The following is a 15,878-nucleotide window of genomic DNA, read 5'->3' on the forward strand; positions in this document are numbered from 1 at the left end:
TAAATGAACTATGAACTCACGAGCAGAAATAGTGAGCAAAATTAATCAACTTTTTGAATTAAAAGTGCATTACTACAGCGGTGTGGGAAGACCTGAAGTACTTGGGTTGAGGCTGAACACATAGATCCCTCATACCATCACGAAAATAAGGTTAAAAGTTTGGCCATGTAAGTCTTACCCTGAGTAATTTGACAAAGGGTTCTGTGAAGGTATGCCTGGGCAAAGTCATGTCCATTAAAACATTATTGTAGGACTAAAGCAAATACATTGGCTGATAAAACTTTTTCTGTCATTGTATAAACTCTGAAGGTGACCCATTTTGGCCACTATTTCGACATTAAATGGAAAAACAAACAAATAAACAAACAAAAGACTTATTTTTATATACTGGAACTTCAAAGTTGCTCTCTGAAACCAGGTCTGGGACAGCTTGTGTAAATCAAATGAGAACATTAAAACTTTTTTGTAGAGTTAAACCAAATACATACAGTAATTCGAAAGGTCTCAACCTGGGGAGTAATATATGTCAGTATAAAGATTCTACATGGCTCCTGCTTTCTAAATTCTGACCTTTGAACCTCAACCTCGGACCATGTTTGAAGGTTTATAATCCAGCAACAAGAAGGTCTACAGATATGGGAAATACTGTTATGGTGAGCTCTGGGCCCCAGCTATCATGTGAGCATAGTCACTATTGGGCACCAACTGGGGGCGCTGTCAAAAATAGCCAAAAAGCATTTTTTCCCCATTTAAAAATTATACTTTTAAAATCTGATAACACCAGTGTCTTTCCCACCCCCTTATATACCCTAGAAGTACATGCAATTTAATACTGCCATTCTCTAATTATGGGGAATATACCAATGTATTTAAAAACTACAATTCCCAGTAGAGACGCGTCATTGAACTTATTACTAAGCATACGAATCAGCGTCCATATTTGAAGTTCTTCCAGTTTCCAGAGTAGGGTTAGAATTAGGGTTATAAAATGCATCGTTATTATACATGTAGACAATCTCCTACAGCTGAAACATACATTATAATGCATTTAGATGATCAAGATGAAAAAAATCGTGAGGATGTCACTTCATCGGTGATATTTAACTGTTATTGTAGAACAACCGAGTAACAACCGAGTAAGGACCGTCGCCATTGTATTTATAAACTACAATTCCCACTAGAAACGCGTGATAGAACTTCCTATGGAGCGTACAAATCAGCCGCCATATTTGTAGTTCTTTCTGGTTTCAGGGTAGAAATGGGGTTATAAAACATATCTTTCAGCCGAAACATATTATTTAATTTCATATAATTTTTTTTTGTAATTATGGCCTGAAAATGTTTGTTTAGCCCACTCAAAAAATTAATAAATTGCCCCTGCACTTATAAATATGTAAGCATTAGGAACAATAAGCCAAACAAAACCCAAATAATAAAGACTTTTGAATGTGTGTAGCCTGCTCCCCAGACCTTCAAACGCTGTCTAGTGACAAAAACTGTTAAATCAATTCTAGTAGCTAGTAGTGATCCAGATAATTATCTTTATAATTAATTTATATGCCACTCCAAACTGTCATTTCAAAATAATCCACTTAAAACAACTGATGTAAAGTTAAACAAATACCTCAAATAAATATGCTCAATGTTGGTTGTTTCTTTTTTCTACTCTTTTGCCCAACAGTATCACTGCCATTTTTTATTATTATTAATATGTATAGGTGTTATAGTGTATTTGTGGTCTTTCTCAAAAATACAAGTGAAAATACACCAAATGCTTATTTATTGCTTAATTATTGACGGCAGGCTTAAAAAGCAATCAAACAAATATGGCAAGGTGCATAAGTTAAAACTATATAGTCTGGCAATTAGACCACATGGAGACGTCAGTATTTGAAAAGTAGAAGAGAAATGCATGATATGAAAAGGAATATTCCCATGGTGTCTAGACATTGGTGGTGGTGAAGGGGTGAATAGCAATGCTGACATCTGAATGAATGTAGAGCTCAGCTCCTAATGAGCACAGTGGAAGGACCCCTGCGAGCTGAATACGATGAGGACTGGAGGTGAATGAGGTGGAAGATCTGAAAATTTTTGTCGCATCGATTTGCCTGAAATGACAACTGTCAGCAGCAGAGAGTGGAACAGCTCTAAACTTTTTTTTGTGCAGGTCTTAACAGTGGTCTGTGATGTTGTTAACTTGAAAAGCAGAGACAACAGAACATGAAATCAAGTTGTATGTCAACTGTAATAAAACAACATTCAGTACAATGTATACACATGAAATATAAAACACGTTTCCAAATAACATCTGAAAATGAAATTGAGTTGGATTAAGTACACTTCTTTTTAATCCTACTTGAGACTAAACTCTATGGGCCAGTTTCCCAAACAAGGATTAAGCCTAGTCTTGGACTAAATTGCAGTATCAATGGAGATTCACCATTGAAACTCAAAGCTAGTCTAGGCTTAGGCTTAATCCTTGACTGGGAAACTGGCCATATGTGTCAGATTTATTGGGGATTTACACCTTGTAATAAACAGGCAACAATGTAATAAACAGTAATAAACAGGCAGAAACCAAAATGTTAGTTTAAATTCTACATTTTATTTCTTCTCAATCTGAGGAGAATCCTTTGGCTGCCAGGAATGGGCCCACTCCTTGCCACTAAAAACAGAAGGGAATTTTTTTATTTATTTTCATTACTGGGTGTTTCCAATAAATAAACATTTAACAATTGTGAAGCACACATCATTATAGAACATGCCTTTTAGAAGCATAACCGTTTCATTTTCCATCTATGAAGTACCACCACCATTTGTGACAAAACAGATTATTAAGAAATTATTGTAAAAAAAAAAACAAAAAAAAAAACAAATATAAAGTAAATGAATAATGCCTGTATTAACCAATAAAGCGGAAAAACAGAAGAATACGTGCCATATTGGACAGGGCTCCCAGTCAACCAATATTTCTGCCTTGCCCTATCAAGAAAATAAAGAATTAAAAAAGAATAGCTTCAAACACATACATACACACACTCATTTCATTTTTAGCATAAGGATATTATGTCTGGTTATAGGCACTGAGATCCACTGATACAGTATAAAATGGGTCATTGTTGGTATTTACAGCATGTAATCATCAATTTTTCAGTACAAGCTCCTTCCTAATCTGTAATTCAAAAAGACTAAACACAAAAAAAGTACCTACCTAACAGTTATGGTATGTATTGCCAACACACAAGAAAGTTTCTAAATCATATATTACACTGCATACTGTCTACACCAGGGGTCATCAATAGGGGTGCACCGATCGATCGGCGCACCGATCGATCGGCCTCGATCACGTTAATTTGAGGGGATCAGAAATCGACCATATTCCCATGAGATCCACCGATCTTAGTTATATGCTTTTAACTCTTTGGGGTCGAGTATGTCGTCGACGACATCGCGTACTTTTCGCGTCTATTTCAGTTTATAAATATCTCGCTGAAATCTTAATGTATAATCATGAAAAAAACGCTGGCTAAATCCGTAATCTGTCTTCTTTTCAAAACGTCCATTGTCGGAAGTATTAAAGTTTTAAAAATTAGGTTAAATCGGCAAAAAAGTTAACCATGTCATCTTACTTTGTTTTACCTACATCGGGGGCGTGTAGTACCGCTCTCACCCGAAGATCGCTATTCACATTCTAAATAGCCGCATTAGCGCGTATTCAAATCGCATTCGCATGGTAATTTGATTAACAGCGCAACGGTGAAACGCGATCCAGATACATCCCCTTCAGCGCCATAAAAGGGGGTTGGGGACGTGGCCAGGTGACAATGGCTCATTCATACACATGAAAGTTGCTACATATTCAATGAAAGGAGCCAGAAATAGTTACATGAGTTAGGTTTTTCTTATTTATTTATCCAAATTAATGTTGCATCTACACCATTTAGTCATATTCATGTAGCCAAGACTTTGGTGATCAGATATCTGGGATCAAAACAAACTGCCAGCATTGCTTACTATGTACTTTTATAATGTTTCTGCAAGTGTTCCAAACTGCATTTTGCAATGTCTATACTTTGATGTCAAATTTCAAACTTAACAAAAATCTGACATATTTACAATATATATTAAAATAAAGATGAGTGTAATGGCAAAACAAATATATAAGAAATAATTTATTTGCCATGAATTAAGTGTGATGAAATGTGTGATCATGCCCCAGTCAGTGAAAGTGTGTTTCCTACCCCTAGGCCCCAGAGGGTTAAATCAGCCTTTTCTCCCATTCCCGAGAGAGGTGCAGTGCAGGCTGCCTCCCTCCCTATTTTTTGGACAAGTGTGTCATAACAGCTATATATATATATATTTTTTTTACAAAATTAGAGAAATTAAAGTCTGGAAGAAAAAATATGATTTTGTAGTTCAAACAGCAATGCTCATTTATATGTTCGTTTATATTTGAGGACACTACCTCATGTTTTGTGAGTATTCATATCAATTTACTCAATAAAAATGGAAACATTGAAGTAACTGTCTTTTAGTTATGAAAGAAACAAGATCGCCAAAAAAAAATCGAGATCGGCAGGTAAGGTTGCCTAAGGATCGGTGATCGTTGATCGGCCAGAAAACTGCAATCGGTGCACCCCTAGTCATCAACTATATTTGTCAGAGGGCCAGAGTTTTACCAGACAGTCTCCTTGGGGGCTGGACCCCCAAGAAGAAAATCAAATAAAAATCTAATTTTGGCTTAACATTATGTTTAATGTTTATACTTTTTCCATTTCATTACAAAACTGAAGGCATTTGATTCAGGCTCCCATACCTATACCACAGTCAACCACTAGGAGTGATAGATATTTTGCCTCAACTCAATTTTGGAATCCAATCGCGGGCCGGATTGAACGGCTCAGCGGGCCGGATCCGGCCCGCGGGCCGCCCGTTGATGATCAGTGGTCTACACTATGTGTTTCTTTTATGGCTGTCTAACCTTTCTCACTCTTTCTCTTACTACACTCCTGATGGGGAAAGCCTCTAGACAAGTGTGGTAGGAGCAATCTGTAAACATCAAAAACATATTTCACATATTTCTTAGAGTAGGAACAAAATACACACAACTCTGAAGACATTAGTAGTGACCACACCTGCAAGGATGACAAGTGACGTTTATCACCAACCAAAAGTTGAACCAATTTTAACTTGTACCATGGAAACAAACTACTCTCATCGCCAATGTGGTATGCTTGCTTGACCATAACCATACTACTGCTGAGCAAAAAAGCTCACAATTGAGAATACTACACCACAGCTTTCTCTACTGCTTGGAAATGCATTTTGGTCATATTTTACACATTAAGCCAGCTGGATTTTATAGTTTGTCTGTTAGGACATATTATCTGTAGTAGTTATAAAAATAAACAATGGAATTGTTACGTGCGGCTGGGCAGGCAAGCAGACGAGAGAGTCCGGAAGTACGGCAAAACGAGAATTTAATGGGGAAATAGCCTGGAAGGCTGGCAAAACACTAACAAACATCACAAACATCAATGACTGACACTCAACACAGGAAGACGTGGATTAATATAGATGGGACCGGTTGGAATTAACTAGACACAGGGGTAACAAATTAGGAATCGACAGGAGGTAACGAGGGGGCGTGGCACACACGAGGATCGTTCGGGGCTGAACGTGACAGGAATAAACTATAGTAAATAACCAGGGGTAAAAATAGCAATGTGAACACATTGATGGAGGCAATGATTATTGCATTTACATGCACTTACTCTTTTGTAGCTTTTTCCTCTTAGGCATATGCCTTGGTCCCTCTGTGGGATAGAAGAAGAGTCAAATATACACATGGGAAAAAACAAAACAAAACAAAAAAGGACAAAATGCACTGTGTAATGTGTGTGTGTGTGTGTGTATTTCAACATGACTGGTTTGGTCATGGACAAAAATATTGGTATCCCTGCATTTCTGTCAGATAATGCACTACTTTTTTCAGATTGCCATTACAAATTGTTTGCATTGGAATAACACAAAAAAGCAGAGAAAAAAGCCAAATCTGAGACATACAGAATTTCAAAAATGGACTGGACAAAATTATTGGCAGCTTTTCAGAATATTCAGAAATAATTATATTTCAAGCAGGTTTAAGTGGCCAGAAATGAGTCCAGATCAAAATCCCATAGAGCACCTGTCTAGAAATCTCAAAACAGCAGTTGGGAGAAGAAACCCTTTAAATCTGAAAGACCTGGAGGAGTTGGCAAAAGAAGAGCGGTCCAAAATTCCAGTAGAAAGCTGTAAGAAACCTACTGATGGTTACAGGAAGTGATTGATTTCAGTTATTTTATTTTTACAAAGGATGTGCTACCAAATATTAAGTTGAGGACGTCAATTTTGTTCAGTACATTTTTTGAGATCTGTGCAGTGTGTCTCAGATTTGGCTTTTTCTGATGTTTCAATGCAAATAATTTATAATTACAACAAGTTTCCGGGAGAAGTAGTGCAGAGGTGCCAATATTTTGGTTCATGACTGTATGTGTCCCTGGTGCGTCTACAGACCCCCAAAATATGAGAAAAGGCCATCCTCTGTCTTATAGTAAATGTGTGTCAGCATACACACTGTTTATATTTGGCTCCATATTTTACATCACATTGCAGGCTCATTAGAACTAGAACCTGCATATAATGTACATTAGAATAGTAACCATAGTTCCATCTAAAACGGCTTGTTTCTGACATACTATGTGCCTGCAAAAAGGCCCAGTTTAAGATAAATAAGGATTTTTTGTAACTGTGGATCATGTAAAATTACTCTAGTGGAGTATCAGAATAAAAATATAGAACTTGAAATGAGCATAATATGTCTCCTTAAATTCAATTTAATTAATTAATTCAATTCCTTAAGAATCTTCTTAACTAGTGAGCTATGGTAATATATAGTTACCAGAACCACCAATAATTACCCTACAAACATTTTACATACCTGACTTTCTCTTTTTGCAACTGAGATCAACTGTGCCCATGGCTGACCCTGTGAAGAAAGCAGTGGTTTTGAAGAAAGAAAATCACTCATATACACAATAAAGCTTAAACATATTATTTTAAATACATCAACATCACAACATCACACCAGTGCAGCAGTACATGTACTAATAGGTGAAATGTACTTGCATTTTTATTGCGCTTGAATTAATGTTGATTCAGTAACCCAATGTGTTTGCTATCTTGCTTATGTCCATACTGTTTGTGATAATCCCAATTTGTTTTAACAAGTGCTGATCATTTGCTGGCAAGGGGTGGATAAATAATAGTGTTGTATAGCAAGACATAAATATTAAAATTATCCTAATATCGTTAATTCTGAAATGTAGTCTCATCGAAGGTCTGTAATAAGCAGTGGCCTGTTCCAGCATATTAACATTGGCAGCTACCATTGGGAGTGTGTGTCTGTAGAATACAAGTAAGTCCATACAAGTTTGACACATCTCCGAGGGACCGACATATGTTGCTCAACCAGCAGTGAACTAACGGTAGGGAGCTGAAGAGATTAAAGTGACCCCATGATTGCAGTGTTTATTTATTTATTTAATTTCAGAGGGAATTTGTTAACAATGTTCGGTGTTTTCATACATGTGAATGAGACATGGGGAAGAAGTTTGATAAGGTTGGTGCACAAGCAGTAGTTACACAGAGCGCATTCATGTGTTTTGGGGGAGTTGCTTTGGTGTGAGCACTGATAGGATACTTTCAAAATCTAGCTAATCTGGCTGGTTTGTCTAATATTGCCTATCTAAGCTTTAACAGCTAAACAACAGTGTATGAAAAAAAACCCAAAAACATAAGAATAGAACTTCTAGCATTCGATTTAATGACAAAATTTATTCCAACACCCCTAATGCAGATAGATCATCATCATAATTCATCTAATTATGTAATATCACTTTTCTTGTAGATTGTGCATAGAAATTCAGAATCTTTTAAGTTCCCTGTTGAAAAAAAAAGCTGATTAGGTATGTTTTGAAGCATGGCTGATGGCATGACATGACCAGTTTAAACCAGCTCATAGCCAGCTAAGGACCAGCTCAATCCAGCAGCCATGCTTCAAAACACACCTATCCATTACATGATGGATTTTTCAACAATGTTTTACTTTAGTATCATGCAGCAAAAAAGATATAGCATGCAGTGTTTGAGTTATTTTCCACTACTTAGCATTATGTGTCCTGCAATGTGACTATTTCACATGTGCACATTGCAATGTTGATGCTGAAAAGATATATCATGCAGCCCCTACCTGCACAAAGGTCTATGAGGAAAAAAACACTAGAAGTCAAGTAATGTTAAAGGTACATGAAACCCAACTTCTTTTTATGACATTTTAGTAGAGGTGTTTGTGTTGCACATCATAAAATACAATGTTATCATCCGTTAATATTAACTGTTAGACAAAACTGGTTCATTTTGAGTTTTTTTGCGCTATTTTTATCATCCGGCGTTAAAATGTACATTGTGTTGGCGTCACAGTTTGTGATGTGGCAAAGGACTATAATACTTCGATGACGCGTCAATCTCTCATAATTATTTATGAGACTGCACATTCTTATCCTATGGGAAGATGCTTCAATTAATTATTCACAACAGCATGTGTTGATTTGCTATGACAGAAGCTTCAGACTGTCAGACAAATGTTTAGTAAGTGTAATCAGTCTTTACAGCTCCTTGACGCAACCTAACAAAAGGATTACAAATGTCACAAAATAAGCCTTAAAAGTTAATAGAGGTGCAACAGCACATCCATATAGATGTTTTCGATACAGAGTGCAAATGGTTGTGCATTTATTTGTGTTTTTAACTCGATGGGAGTGAAATGCAACCGTCTGAACCTAAGGCTGTGTATGTTGTCTCTCTTCTCCCTCCCCTCCGCAGCGCACCATGCCCACATTCTGTACAGTAGCATTTTTTAAAACTGTGGTGAGAACTAACCGGTGCTGAAACAGATGGTTTCATGACCCTTTAAATGAGCAGTTCACTTCCAAAAATGTACAAATAATGTACTCACCCCCTTGTCATCCAAGATGTTCATGTCTTTCTTTCTTCATTGGGGAAAAAAAATCTATATAGTGGACTTCTATGGTGCCCATCAGTTTGAACTTCCAAAATACAGTTTAAATGCAGCTTCAAAGGGCTCTAAACAATCCCAGCCGAGGAAGAAGGGTCTTATCTAGCGAAATACAATACAAATAATAAAAAAATACAATTTACATACTTTTTAACCTTAAATGCTAGACCCTAATTCCTTGGCTGGGATCGTTTAGAGCTTTTTGAAGCTGCATTTAAACTACAGCACAGGAGTCCATTATATGGAGAGGAATCCTGAAATGTTTTTCTTAAAAAACATATTTTTTTTTACAACTGAAAGATATGAACATCTTGGATGACAAGGGGGTGAGTACATTATCTGTACATTTTTGTTCTGGAAGTGAACTACTCATTTAAGGTCACACATGGTTCACATACTTCAAGCCTTTACAAATTTAAATTGTACTTTTTTCAATTTGTCCTAATTACCTTGGCCCTCTATACTGTTCATCTGCTCCTTAGGCCCCTCTTTAACGTTTGCCTGCTCCGCCTGCTCCTCCTGCCCCTCGGTAACGAGAAGTGTTATGTTTTGCTTACTTAAAACCGGCACGGTTCAAACTCATGGTTAACCTCTATGTTTCAAGTGTCAAGCTGTTTGAATCATACAGTCCAATTTTGTGGGTTTGTGGGTGACAAACTGCAAATGTGGTAAACTGGAATTTGACATTCATGTGTTGTGCTCGTCCCATCATTCCCAAAATCTTGCACTCTTTTGAAAAGTGAATAAGAACATTGTTTAAGGGCTGATGGCTCACCCTAAAATTAAAATTCTGACTGATAATTACGAAAAGACTTTAAAAAAAAAAAAGGATTAAAAAACTTTAATTGTGGGAAAAGAATCAGTATTGTGCTAACGTGTTGGTTATATAAAAATGTAAACCTCTCCAAAGTTTCTACTGTCAAGAAGGTTAGGAGTTGATGACTGTTAACCTAGGTTGTAGGGGGGAGTCATTCCTTTAAGATTTAGAAAATATTAATACAAATCTTTTGCATACTCAACACAAGTTGTGAACTGTGACTTTATAAAATATAGTGCATGCATCTTACCTTCACAAAGGTATTCATAAAATGAAGCTATCTTCTGAAGGTAGTCCTTGGCATAGGTGGAAAGTGTGCATCGAGGGGTTAAAATTTCACACTTATTTTTTTTCTTTTTGGTCTCCTTGCCAAGAAGCAGAACTGGCTTGTATCCTATGGCATGGAGTTTCTCAAGCTGCAATGACAACATCGTGCATTTGCTGTTTAAAGTAATAGAAAAACAACAGCAAATAAATTGAAAAAAATAAATAATTAAATTAGACAAAAAACAATTCTTCTATATAGAAAAAAGATCAATCTGAAACCATAAGGGTATCATATAGCTTTTTGCAACATTAGTAGCTCAGGTTTAGCACCTACACTAGCAAGACCGTGTAACCACTGTACAATTGGACAGTGACAATCTACAGACTTATTCAAAATAAGAACCTCTGTGATAATATGGCCAAATAGGTGAATGCTCCACATACATTTACAGCTGGCATGTGCACATTGTAAAGATCTTTGAATAGTACATTATAAATGTAGAATGAATGCAGTCCATTTGTTATATCTCATCCCCTTAATAAGAAAGTTTAATTATATTGTACCTGTGATTCTATCATAATGCTCCGTTTTTATTAATGCAAAATTCCCAACTATCACTTATATTTGCTGTGTGTTCCAATTTTGCTGTAGTAGTTTAGGACTGTGATGTGTTAAGGCTAAGATTGGATTATTTAAGGGTATTAGCACTGAAATAAAAACAGTATATTAAATGACATACCATGACAATGGCTTCATCCTTGATTGATGCAATGTTGTGGTTTCTCTTACGGCCAACCACCCATTGTTCTCGCTTTTTATCAAACTGCTGAAGATTCTTCTTGAGCCGCTGCTTCACAGGCTGTTCTTTTTTACAATTTGAACAGACCTTCTGGGCACAGAATAAAATGCCTTGACAGAAGGGACAAATCTTTTTTGTAGACCCACCTGGCATTGCGAGAGATAGAGTCAGAAAATGATAGAGATAGATAGATAGATAGATAGATAGATAGATAGATAGATAGATAGATAGATAGATAGATAGAGTTTGGCTCTTAAAAGTGCCTTTGGGTTCTGTTAGATTCGGACAGGTTCGGACAAGATTTGGACAGGTGACTAATTTGACAGGATCTGGAAGGAGAACAGAAAATGTTAATTATGTAGTGTTGAGTAGTTATGTTAAAATAAGGTTTAAAAAGTGTACCCCTATAGTGACTGAATTTCTTATAAATACTTAAGGTAAATGAATTTTAAAAAATCATGTTTTTGTTATTTTCTGTATGCTAATGTGTGTCTGGGGCTTCCTCATCCCAGATTTAAAGGCAATGTTATGTGTAGTAATGTTAGGCCAAGTTATTTCATGTCAGTTCAGAATCAGAAGTTATGGGACATAGATGTCAAATGTAATAATACCATAATGCTTTTTTTTCCAATCTTAGTTTTAATTGGCTAAATAACAAATAATTTGTATTCTATATTTCCCATTTTTATCACAGGATAAGGCAGAATTTATATTTCATAGTTTTCATACTGTAATAAATGCTATGTCAAAAACACTGCATTATTTATATAACACATACCATATATTTCATATATTTGTCTTTCTTCCTTTCATCAGTCACAAACTTTCTGTTTTTATATAGCAGAGCTACAGCAATAGCTGGATACTTTTATTAATATTAGGGATGTCCTGGCACGTGACTCGTTATCACTCGTAATTTTTTTTTAGTACTTTCTGCGCCAGAGCGCACTGCTTCTGCGTGTTTAGCGTTCCATAATGTTCACATTTTGTCATTTTGGCTACGACTGAAACATAAGGTCATGATGATTGAGATAAAATCACCCTTGACCCACACAATAATGCAGTGCTCCACGGCTTCCACGCTAGGTTACCCTTCAGCTAATATAACCGAGAGTTAGCTTACACTAAAGTTTGCTAGGCCGTTTAGCAAATGGAGCTAATTTTACAAGTGTATGTTTTTTTTTCCGCTGATAATGAGGAAACCATTGGTTGGGCTTTTTATCGTTGTGCTAATATGAAAACCACGTGAGTCTAAGTGCAAAGAAAGGGATCAATTATAAGATTTAAACAAAACGTGGTCATTATTTTTTAGCGTGGTACCTTATCTGAACAGTGGTTTGAGCGCAATGACAAGAATTCACCCAATCGCAAAGCAGGCTGGCTCCGTCTCCATAGCAACAGAGGCTGAGGTTCATGGGTATTGCTGGCGTCCACTATCCAAAACTTTTTCTTTTCTGTTCTTCAGTTTTTTTAAAATATATTAATTTTATACATATATTAACCTTTTGGCATCAATGGGTGCAAATTGTGTCCACTTTAATCTAACTTTAATAACTTGGGATCCCTTTGATGTATAGACATCATACAGATATCTTCAGAATCATAAGACCGTGAACTAAACGGCAGGTATAATTATATTGATGTGTTTGGAAGTATTTGCGAGAAATTCAATGCGCAAAAACAGCTAAAAATATGAAATTGTGCAAAAACGCACTCACTAAAAGTCCTATTTTACAGCCTATAATGCACGCGCTGTGTATCTGACGTATCGCGACTCTCACCCGGGGCTTCCGTGCTCGATCACATGCTGAATGATTTTACTAGGGTTAGTAAAATGTTAGTAAAATGTTCCCTTTAACTTTTAAAGCCCACAAACAATGACATCATCTGCATTACATCCATAATAAAGCCTATTTCTTTACTTTATTCAGAGTTTATTCGCAAAAGTTTGTGTTTGTGTTTGCATTTGCGTTACATCAGCTCTTCCTGACAGCACTACCAAGGGTTAGATCCTCGAAATATGGTGCGTTCGATTATTTCTCTTCAACTCGGAACTCGGATGAAAACGTCACGAAAAACGTCACTTCCCGTCCGAAACACGCCTCTTTTATGACGTTGAAGTCGGACAAGATTTTGTTGTCCGAGTTGCCCCTGTGACGTAATTTCAACATGGCAACTTGGTTTGTTTGTAGTTTCTTTGCTGTTCGAAAAAAGAATATCGCTATGAATGTACTAAAATATTTTATAAAGCTTTTACTGTGGTTTGAGTAGTTCGTGTTTCTTGTTTGTCTCTCGGAAAAATCTCAATTTTCTCCATTTGGAAAACTCCAAATCTGCTAAAATATAAAGCAACAACACATAGCAACGTGTTCATGGAGGCAGCCATGTTTATTCCGAGATGTGGGTAGCTCGAACGGGAGATTGTCGGACATGATGTCACTCAACTCGGAATTTAAGTCCTCGCCCCTCGGTGATCACTCTAGATGACGTAATCTGTAAAGCGCCAGTAAACACAGCCACGTGCGTTTTATTGCAGCATTACCGAAATATATTACGGCATTACGGTCGCGGCTTGTCGCGAACACCTAAGTATTCAGTCCGAAAGCAAAAAGCAGCTCGTTACCGTGCGTAATGCCCGTTTATATCCATTACAAGCAGAATATACTGTATGCTAAGTGCTACCATAACACAGCTTACTTCCTAATTACGGAGTTCTGGATAGGACAGTTTCATCGCGTTTTCATAGAACAGGCCACTTCCAGAATGACTAGAAGCTGGTCATTTTAGGTGCCAAAATGATCCAAAATTGGCTCAACAGTGATCAAAACTTCACTATTTCTTCTTCTAAAATAATCAGAAACTATTTTTCCATTATAGAAAAAACGAGGATATCGGGATGATATCAGTTTTAGCTGGCATAATTAACCCAGTAAACGGTCGATAAGGCTCATGTGTACTGTAGGCTAGTATTTACTGCTAGATTTGACACACCAAACCAATGGAAAAGCTGTATTTCTTAGTAAAAACGACATTTAGATGCGATGGCCGAAGCACAGCTGTGCAGTCTCGTTATTTTACCGGGAGAATATATTTACTATATTTCTAACTGGAAGCACTGACGATCGTTTACAATAGTAAGTAGCCTACAGAATAAAATGCAATAAAAACAAGGATACAATCTCCTACATAAATGTTGAGTAAAGTAGCGCTTAAAACAAATAAATAAAAAAAGGGGGGGACGGACGGACAATACAGCGTCTGTGGACCCCAGCATCAGAAAGAAAAACGTGCTGGAGGCACGAAAGATATTTCCTATTGAAATACATTGGCTCGAAATTCGTGCAGAGTGACACGAAAAAAAATGAACACGAATCAATAGATTAAATTTCGTGACTATATCACGAAATGCCGTGAGACTGGGTTGTATAATTTCACCCTAAAAACATACTGGCTACGCTTTTACTGACATAAAATAGTGCATTTGCTTAAAATAACAAAACACAGCTATTGTTTTTACCATTTAAAAACGCAATACCCTCTTTCATCTATAGCTAGAAAAGATTGACGAGACCCAGAGCACGGTTAAAATTACGCTGCTAAAAGTTTTATTACCCTTAAAACGCATTTAAACCAGTACATTAATAAGCATCTGTAATGTATTTTATTCTTTTAAAGACTAATGACCCACATTTTGCTGGCATGTACTGTACCGTATATGCTATGGCTATGGGCGGCCATGTTGCTTCATCACGTGTCCCCCCGAAAACATCGCTCACGACATAATAGAGGGCTTGCGGCCATTCGTCGCCTGACATGTCTAAACATGTTGGCTGTGTTTTTACTGGCATAATAAAATAGCACATTTGCTTAAAATGACACGTTAACAAACAACTATTTTTTATTTTTTACCATTTAAAACCGCCAGGCCCTCTTTCGTCTCTAGCTAGAAAAGATCGATGCGCCCAGAGCACCGTTACAAGCATGCTGATAAATGCTATTACCCTTAAAATGCATTTAAAATGATTCGTTAATAAACACCTGTAATGTTTTTATTAAACTCTAGAGCCCTGACCCCCATACGTTTGATTGTACGCGTGCGCGTGAACAAATATTTACTGAAAAAACGTGTTTATTAACCCCTTGGGGTCGGCGGTCCCGCCGGCGGGATCTGACAGAAATTTCGCAAAACCGTTTAAATAACTCCGCGAGTTTTTGTCATATACACATTTTAAAAATACTCTCAGAAACCTTGGACGGTCTACTTTTCAAATATATATAGGTAGAAACTAAATATATTTTTACAGCTTCGTGATACAAATTGAAAGAACAAGAGTGACTGACTTAAGCGTCTGCGTCTCGAAGCTCTGATCGCCCACCCACTTGCAAATCGCGCTATTCGCATGATAATAACATGATAATCCGACAGTTAGTATTGGGTAAAGAAATATGTGAATACGCCCATTGTGACCGAAATAAACAAGAGCACATGTTTGGGTAGTGTTTACACTGATCGGCTACAATATAGCACACGGATACGTCTCTGCCGCTGAAGCTTTGCGCCAGTGTTGCCACTTTCAGCAGCGAAGCTCATACCTGCGTTCATGGCTCAGTGGGCTAAGCCTGTGTGCCTGCAATCACGTGGTCGCCGATTCAAACGCAGCGTATTTAGAACGTGAATAGCGATCTTCCGCTGAGAGCGGTCCTAAACGCTCGCGATACAAGTAAAACAAAGAAAGGTGACACGATTTGCTTTTTTGCCTATTTAACCTAATTTTAAAAACTTTAATACTTCTGACAATGGAAGTTTTGAAAAGAAGACAGATAACGGATTTAGTCAGTGTTTTTTTCATGATTTTACATAATGATTTCAGCGAGATAT

The 15,878-nt window shown here is 36.9% G+C and overlaps 1 long non-coding RNA gene across 1 annotated transcript; it reads right to left on the bottom strand.

The window, feature by feature from the left end:
• Nucleotides 1-2,491: 2,491 nt before the first annotated feature.
• Nucleotides 2,492-9,220, bottom strand: LOC140578805 (uncharacterized). Its single transcript, XR_011983074.1, has 5 exons — nucleotides 9,056-9,220; nucleotides 6,980-7,027; nucleotides 5,775-5,816; nucleotides 2,939-2,982; nucleotides 2,492-2,665 (listed from the first exon to the last, which is right to left on the bottom strand). It is a non-coding gene; the product is annotated as an uncharacterized lncRNA (long non-coding RNA).
• Nucleotides 9,221-15,878: the final 6,658 nt, after the last annotated feature.

The sequence above is a fragment of the Paramormyrops kingsleyae genome, chromosome 1 (genome assembly GCF_048594095.1).
Source record: "Paramormyrops kingsleyae isolate MSU_618 chromosome 1, PKINGS_0.4, whole genome shotgun sequence".
NCBI classification, from domain to species: domain Eukaryota; kingdom Metazoa; phylum Chordata; class Actinopteri; order Osteoglossiformes; family Mormyridae; genus Paramormyrops; species Paramormyrops kingsleyae.